This window comes from Mycteria americana, chromosome 16, assembly GCF_035582795.1.
Source record: "Mycteria americana isolate JAX WOST 10 ecotype Jacksonville Zoo and Gardens chromosome 16, USCA_MyAme_1.0, whole genome shotgun sequence".
Classification (NCBI taxonomy): Eukaryota; Metazoa; Chordata; class Aves; order Ciconiiformes; family Ciconiidae; genus Mycteria; species Mycteria americana.
This window is the reverse complement of record NC_134380.1, coordinates 4823949-4831736: the sequence shown is the minus strand read 5'-3', so window position 1 is coordinate 4831736 and position 7788 is coordinate 4823949.

Sequence of the window (7788 nt, the reverse complement as noted above, 5' to 3'; positions counted from 1 at the left end):
TGCTCAGCGTCATGCTGGCTGCTGGGTTTGCTGGAGACAACAGAAAAGTACAGCACCTTATTCTAACCAACTCTACTGTGGTAGACCTTCCTCAGAGCAGAATGGCACCTTCACTCCCTGCCTTTCCCCAACGCTTCAGGGACTGCAGCTACAAACTTCTCTCACTCTTTCCAGGATATCTTTGCACTGACAATTATCACAATTAATTCGGCTTCAAAATTTCATTTTATACCTGTGCACACGAGCTCACGTTTCACATGTTTAACACAGCAGGTTACCACACAGAGCTGGGTTGCTTTTCTGAGACCAGGCTTCTGCTGGAAGACAGTAATGGTGCTACATGCACCCCTCTAATCAGGTTCTTCCCCATAACCACCACAGCCTGCCCCAAGGAAACAAGAAGTCAGTTACTGCCTATCAGTATTTCTAACCTTCATTGGTTAGAAATATGGCACCCTTCATTACCAGAAGGCCATACAAAACCAAAGAAGAAAACGTAGGACAAGACTAGAGAACATTTTTCTACATTTTTTTATAACGCAGCTTTAGAACCAGCAAGAATAATACAGCACTTACCTGATAACCCTAGCTGATAGCTCAAACAAACCAGTCTTCTGTCTTTCTGCTCCTCTGTTTTATACTGTGAATCCCTGTGCACCTAAGAAAACCTCAGCTGCACCTCATTACCTGTCCATTTGAAATGCAAGGAACCTTAAGTGGGGAATTAGTTTCTTGCCTCCTGCTGCTCTGAAATGGCCTCTATACCCAGCTGTGTAATGCTAGTAAATTAGAGTCTCTTAAAGATGAATATATGTATAGCTGAGCTCGCTTAAAATTTACTATGAAAAAGTTACTTCAACTAGCAGAGGACTTTTCAGCACTGTTTGTCCAAGCAGATATAAATAATCTGCAAGTTGGTCCATATATGACTCGGGCTGAAGAGCGTTCCAAGAACCTCATTCATATGAGCATGTTAGCATGAACCTTGGCATGATCAACCAGCTGGGCCACCTAACAGCTGACAGAATTCAACAGCAGACCATGACTGTCACGTCACAGCTCAGAGTGACTGGTACAGTCTGTGGTCAAGAGAAGTCCAGGGCTGGCAGGCAGAAAGCACAGCAGATCAATGCACAAGTGTAGCTGCAGAAAAGTAATTGCACAGCTTTTAAATGAACTGAGTATTGGATAACATTTTCCATCTCAGATTATTGATCTATTGAGTCTTGGGCTCATACCTGAAAGTGCCCAGTACCGTAATGAATATCCCTACTTTCCCTTTAACCCTTCAAACATAATTGTTGAACGTTTTTGAACCTAGCAGACAGATAGCTATATATGTAGGAGCATGATTTTTCCCATCCAGCAATCAGTTTTCAATCACTAAAATAGCTCTGCTTAAATTGAAAAAAAAAACAACAAAAAAACCCCCACAAAAATTCTGGTTTAGTCTCTGTCTCTTAAGCAGCTTCTTTGTTAATACTCCAGACTGTGGTGGTTCCCTCTCCACACTTGGTCTCTGTCAGACTGGGAGCTCGTGGTTCTACATCATGCAGGGTGCATCTACACAGCGGTTGAGATACATGGCTTTAACCTAGCAAGCTCAGGCACTGATAACAGCGTAGCTGGGGCATACTGGAGCTCAGTGCATCCCAGATGCCAGTGGATTTATTCAGGATCTATACAAATGCCAAGCCTCGTGAAAGGCAGTGCTGCTGCATCAGTAGTTGAGCATTGTTAACTGATAAGTTTACATGAATTCCACACTGCGATACCAACTTGCCCTGCCATACCTTTCCTGTGTTACCCAGACAAGCCCTAAGCACAGCAGTGTGTTGGAAGTGGTCTAACTGTGGGCAGAGTAGCTCCAGAAGGAAGTTAGGGCTGCAAGTGCCAGATTGCTGCTAATATCTGAACTAGCAATACACAGAGGAGAGATGTACCAGTATAATGTAGAAATGCCCAAATAAAGTGATGCAGCGTGTGAGCTGAAAGGCTCTTTCTCTTGGCAGGATACGTTAAGTGGTCATAAATATCATACGCCAAACATCCACGCTAATGTCAGAGGTGCTATCTGACATAAATAAGCCACATCAAAAGAGAAAATCTCAGATCATATCATTTGTGACTGACAGAGCAAGGTGACCTCCTGATAATATGTTTTGGTGACAGAGATGTTATGGTGACCAGCAACAGAGACCAGCCACTGACAACATGCCTCCGGCACATGCCAAAAGTTCTGCTGCAAAAAAAAAGCAGTCATGGTGTAAAATCAGGAGGTGCTTTCTCTTAAGTCTTTGTGCTAGGAAGTAGATGAGATCAAAGATTAAAAATCAAACCCTTTAAATGTGAAGCAATGAAAGTGATGCCAGCTCACAGCTGAACAGGTTTGATTGTCACATTACCCTCCTCTACTTCATTCCATATAATAACAGAATAGAAATATGAAGGATGCATTTATGTTGGTGGGCTTGCATGATACACAGGAATGAAAACTGCTTTACTGCCTGACTCAGCCTCTGACTTGCTGCGTGACTTTTGGTCCAGTGGCATCAGCTAGCTGGTACCTCAGCTTCTCTTCTTTAAAATGGAAAAAGCAGAAGATTGGGTTAATTAGTGAATGCATAATGGTCCGAGGAAATCAAGCCCTATTCAAACACTGGCCATTGCCTGTAGGACTGCAGTTCTGCCCAAATTGCAGGAGCTATCAGAGCTGAACGTGGCTGTGGTAAGCCTGCTAGGCACTTTCATGTGCTCGCGCAGTTCTTTATTATGATCTGAACCCCATGCTTGACGTAAACTTGTTAGTAAACCAAGCCAGCTGTAATACAGAGCATAAAGTGGGAGAGTGACAGCGAGGGGCCGCAGGCCAGGTCACCTGCTGATGATGAGACGGACAAGCGAGGCTGTGTTCGGTGAACTTATGCACCTGAGTCTTTCTGCTCTGCAGAAGCAGCGCAACAGCCCTTCCTAGCACACAGGAACCAAAATTTCTGCCAGAACATTATTATGAGTCCATCTCTCAGGATGGTGATAAGCCAGACTACTGAGCAGCCCCCTCTGTAGCAGCGCTGGGCGGCAGGTAGAAACATAACACCTCAAGCATCCCTGCAGCAGCCAGACTTCTGCATCTTTACCACAAAGACCACAATTTTTTTCCTTGAGGCATGACAACAGCCTAAGAGAAGCTAGCTGAAGAAAGCATGTTATTAATGAATGTAATTATTTTTATTATGATTATTTCTGCCTCTCTTTTTGTTCCACCAAAGTGGTGCCCTCAGGTCCATGCGTTAGAGCTTGCCATTGAAAGAACAGCCCATCTCTGCCTCCAGCCAAGTGCACTAAGACTATTTGCTAACTTGCCGTGATCATAGAGGTGAGATTTACCAACAAAAGAACCAGAAGGACAACAGACATCCTTTCAAGGACGGACCCCTCCTGGTTCACCTAATTCTGAACAAGTCTGAAAGTTGCAAAGCCTCAGTTTGGACTGTTCATTTGAGTTTCTCTGTGAGCTGAAAACCTCCTAGAAGCTCTCCTCTATTTCCTGTTTTGGCTAAGACATAAATATAATTATCTATTTCTGCATGTGACAACTTTATTTCCAAAACAGCCTCTGCAAGGGAGCAGCATACAGGTCTCTGAGGAAGGCCACTGTTTTTAATATTAGCCTTGACAGTGGTAAGAAACTGTAGTTTCTTCACTTGCAGTGTATACACAAATACACGCAGAGTTTGTTGTTAATGGCTTTTTTGAAACCTTGATCTGGTTTTCTTTTTGACAGAAAGTTTTGAGTCCAAAAGCTGCTATAGTTAGTCACTGACTGCCACCGCTTTCAGGACACTCTCTACAACAGTTTGCACTACGAGCATTATAGTGTATGAGAAGGAAAGAAGCAGGGAAATCCACAGGGATGTTACAAAGTGTTTCTTAAATAAGTCTCTTTCCCAGAAGTCACGGACATTCGGGCAAAATATCATCTCACCTCCACCCTTAAAAACCAGATGAGAATATAGCTATATACCTTAAATGTCATTCACCCACAAGCTTGCTGTCAGTTATGTCTCTGATCAAAGATAACATAATGCAGGTGCAAACCATGAGCAGTGAACTGGCCTTTGTGGTTTCTCAGAAGGCTTGTCTAAGAGTTGTAAGGTAATATGTGTAGAGAAAGAGTACCCCAAGAACCAAAGCTCTCTTTTTTTCTGTCATATCAGAGCAGAGTAATAAATTCTGCCATCTGAGGATGAAGTGATTATTCCCATCGATAAAGCATTACTTGTACAAGTAGCCCCAGAGTAAGTTTTTACAACTTGTATGAGGAACGGCTGCATAGTTTAGCCCTCCATGTCTTAACAGATTTGTGGATGCAATACTGGCTCCTGAACCCCAGAGCTCAGCCAGATTCCTTGAAGAAGCAAACATGTAGTTTTCCACTGTCTTAAGAGGAGATGGACTAAATGTCTCATCAGGGAGGCATGAACTGCTGAGAGAAATGAACTTAGAGGCTTTCCCAGAGAGTTACAGAAAGAATTAGAGAGCATCCTCCACTTGGCATCTGCAATGTTTAGATATTATTTTCATTACAGTCAGAAGCATGAGAGCATAGTAGACCATTTCTAACACCTCAGATGGATATCTTCTCTGGGGACATGGACATGTTCTCTGGGGAGAGTTTCAGAAATATGCCAGCCAGCTGTTGCAAATACCACCCAAAAGCAAAATAATTGTTCTTGTAAAGTAGTTGCACAGGAAGGAATTAGCACCATCCAGAGAGTTCATTTAGCCCTACCAGCAGTTTATTTATACGTAGTGGAGTCCCCTCACGTCCTCAAGCTGGACAGATAATCTACTTGTACAAGATAGATGATGACAACACTGTAAAATTTTGATGTTAGGACAAAGTGTTTTATTCACTCTGATCAATATTTAGGCTAGTTGCTTTATTTCACTTTCTTGAATGAAAAAATTATGATCTCTTAATATTAAGCCTAAAACCTCTGCATGTGAGGAAATTGTAGACAAGCTAGGATGCTCTGGCTATATAAGAGAGTTAAGATCAGTAATGTACTATCAGTGATTTACCAAAAAGTAAGTTAAAACCTATTGAGATTTCAAGTGGAATTCAGAAGATTTCTTGCTTGCTGCACATAGCCAGTAACCAGTCATTACTGAAGCATTTGAAATAGTGTTAAAAATAATGTATGACAACACAAGTACTCTTAAAATTAGATCTTGAGCAGTAGAAGAATTCATTAACTAGTGCAGAAGCATATTAACCAAACAGATCAGGTTAAAAAAATGGCACCAAAGCACTTAACCAAGGCGGCATTTTCAGCACTTCAGAGCTCTAAACCATGTGAAAACCAAATCTGTGAACTACCAGAAAAAACTGCATTCTTTCAACTTGACTGTAAGCTGACTGCTAATACATAATTGCAAGCTGAGTGTTACAAAACATTCAAAAAGAAACTAAATGCCTTGAAAAACAAGTGCTTACAAAAGATTGTATGCCGTGAATGGAAATATTTTTGTCACTAATGCAGAGACCTTGAGAAATCACCAGCCAGTAGCTTGTCTTCACCAGAACCAGCAGTGCTGGACATATTTTGGTCATATCCTCCAAATAATAACAGAAAGTCTCATACATGAGTTATTGGATGGAAATGATTACAAGCAGCAACCAGTGACAGACAGGTGGAAGAAACTAACTCCAGGCAACTCTACCAATGTAGGCTTTAGAAATATGTCATGTAGCATTTAAAACTGCTAGAAGCATATAAACATTTATTTGCAGGGTAGTCACTAGAAATAATCCAGTGTCTTACGATATATCACAAGCCACAACAAGAGGAGAACCTGCTTCTATCCCATATACAGCCCTCCTGGAAAATATTTTGTGGCTCAACTCTGCTGATCAACCTCCTTGGCATCTGAGTTCAAGCATGCACTTCTCAGATGCGCCTTAGTCAAAGGGTGAAAATGCTTTACTCAGTTAAATTTTACTGAGTCTATGGGCTCCATCAGCAGTAATCTACATGTGCTGGCTGGTCTCTCCAGTTTTGCAAATAACTAAAAATTATTTCTGATGAGCCCTCCCCTTCCTGAGAGCTCCGTCCAGGCCACTCCGTATAGCCCTAGCACCCTGAGTCACTTCTGACATGGCTTGTACCTTGCCTGTCGTGTTTTCTCTGCTTCTGACACGCTGTCCTCGCTGAGCTGCCTCAGCTTTCTCCACCCCTGTTCGGTACACTCTGATCCTAGAGCTGCAGCTCTGCTCCCCCACCTGAGGCTGGTTTGCTCCAGCTGCGGTTTCTGCCATTTAGCCCTTGAAACGGGGCAGGGGATCTCGCTAATACCCTGATGCCATTCCCACTGCTGTGGGTCCTGGCCCAGTCTCAGAGCCTTATGCTGTGCTTCCCTCTCTCCTTGAAAATCGTGTTCCTCCCTGGTGCAGGGACAGGAGACAGAAAAATAGTGAAGGCAACAGGATAAGCCCAGAGCAATTCTGTCTTCAACTCTGGAGATGAAAAATTCAGTTTGCCTGCCTTCCAGGGAAGCTCTGAGGCCACGCTGCGCGTTAGAACCTCCCCAGCCCTCTTGAACAGCCAAATACCCAACCCCTTCCTCTGACACTGTTGAGCTAATTTCCCCAGCAGTTCTCTTCAAGCAGTTCATTCACCACTACTTGGGTTAATCGTGGCGTTGATTCTCTACCCCTGCACACAGGTACAACTCATGAAATGTCTCACTATATGTCATTTTTCTCAGCTAGGTTTTACTTTTTTTTATTTACGCCAACCCAAAGAAACCTCCTCCACTACGTTTCCTTTCACAGCTTGTTTTTTTCACAGTTGCGGTCATGTTTGCGCAGTAGTATTGCTACAGAAAACTGATGCCAAACGCCAGTTTGCTCATCTCGAACCTCCATACATTGTCTCTCTGGGAGTATTGCCCTTTACTAAACCTGCACCTTTTTTCAGAAATGGAAATGTGATGAAAAGTGATTGACCGTGGGCACTTTAGTTCCTAGCTTGGTATCTAATTTCTAGATGATTTTCCCTAGCTCTGCATCCGCCCCTAAGCTGGGCTTGTCCAGGGACAAAGACGGGAATTGTCTAAATGCTGCACGGGACATTTAGACACGATCTGCTTGGTCTCGCTGCTGTCCCTGAGCTCAGCAAAGGGGCAGCGCTGCCTTGCCCAGGCAGGGACGTGCATGGCCGTAGCTTCGTGCCAGGGCCTGCCCCAGCAGGAGGGACACTATGGTGACGCCACGGCGGTGGGCTGCCCCGGCCAGCTCCTCCTGCGGTGGGTGAGTGCAGCCCCAGGCCCTCAGGCACCATGCAGGCTCTGATGGGAGGGCCTCCCTGTTTCATCCGGTGAGGAGAGCTGTTCCTCCCCGAAGAGCAGCCCTGGGAGGACGCTGGCAGTCCCTGGCAGTGGCTTCGGGGCACGCAGGAGAGGGTGCTGAGGCGCGCCTCTCTTAGCAAGGGGCTGCAAAGCCTTCGTTGTCCCTCAGGGTCTGCTCTGGTCCAGTCCTCTCTGAGTCAGGGCCGTCCACCTGACCCCAACACAGACGGCATTGTCCCCGCTCCGGGGATCTCCTGGGGCGAAGCCCCATGCAGCGAGGGGGGCAGAGGGGCCGGCGGTGCTCCCCGGGTGCCCAGCCTGCAGCCCGCCCGTGCCATGGGCGCCACAGGGCCACCCCTTACCACAGCAACGGGGCCTGCTGCGAGTGGCGAAGGGATGTGGGCTGTGCTCGCCCAGGGCGTGGAGAGACGGGGC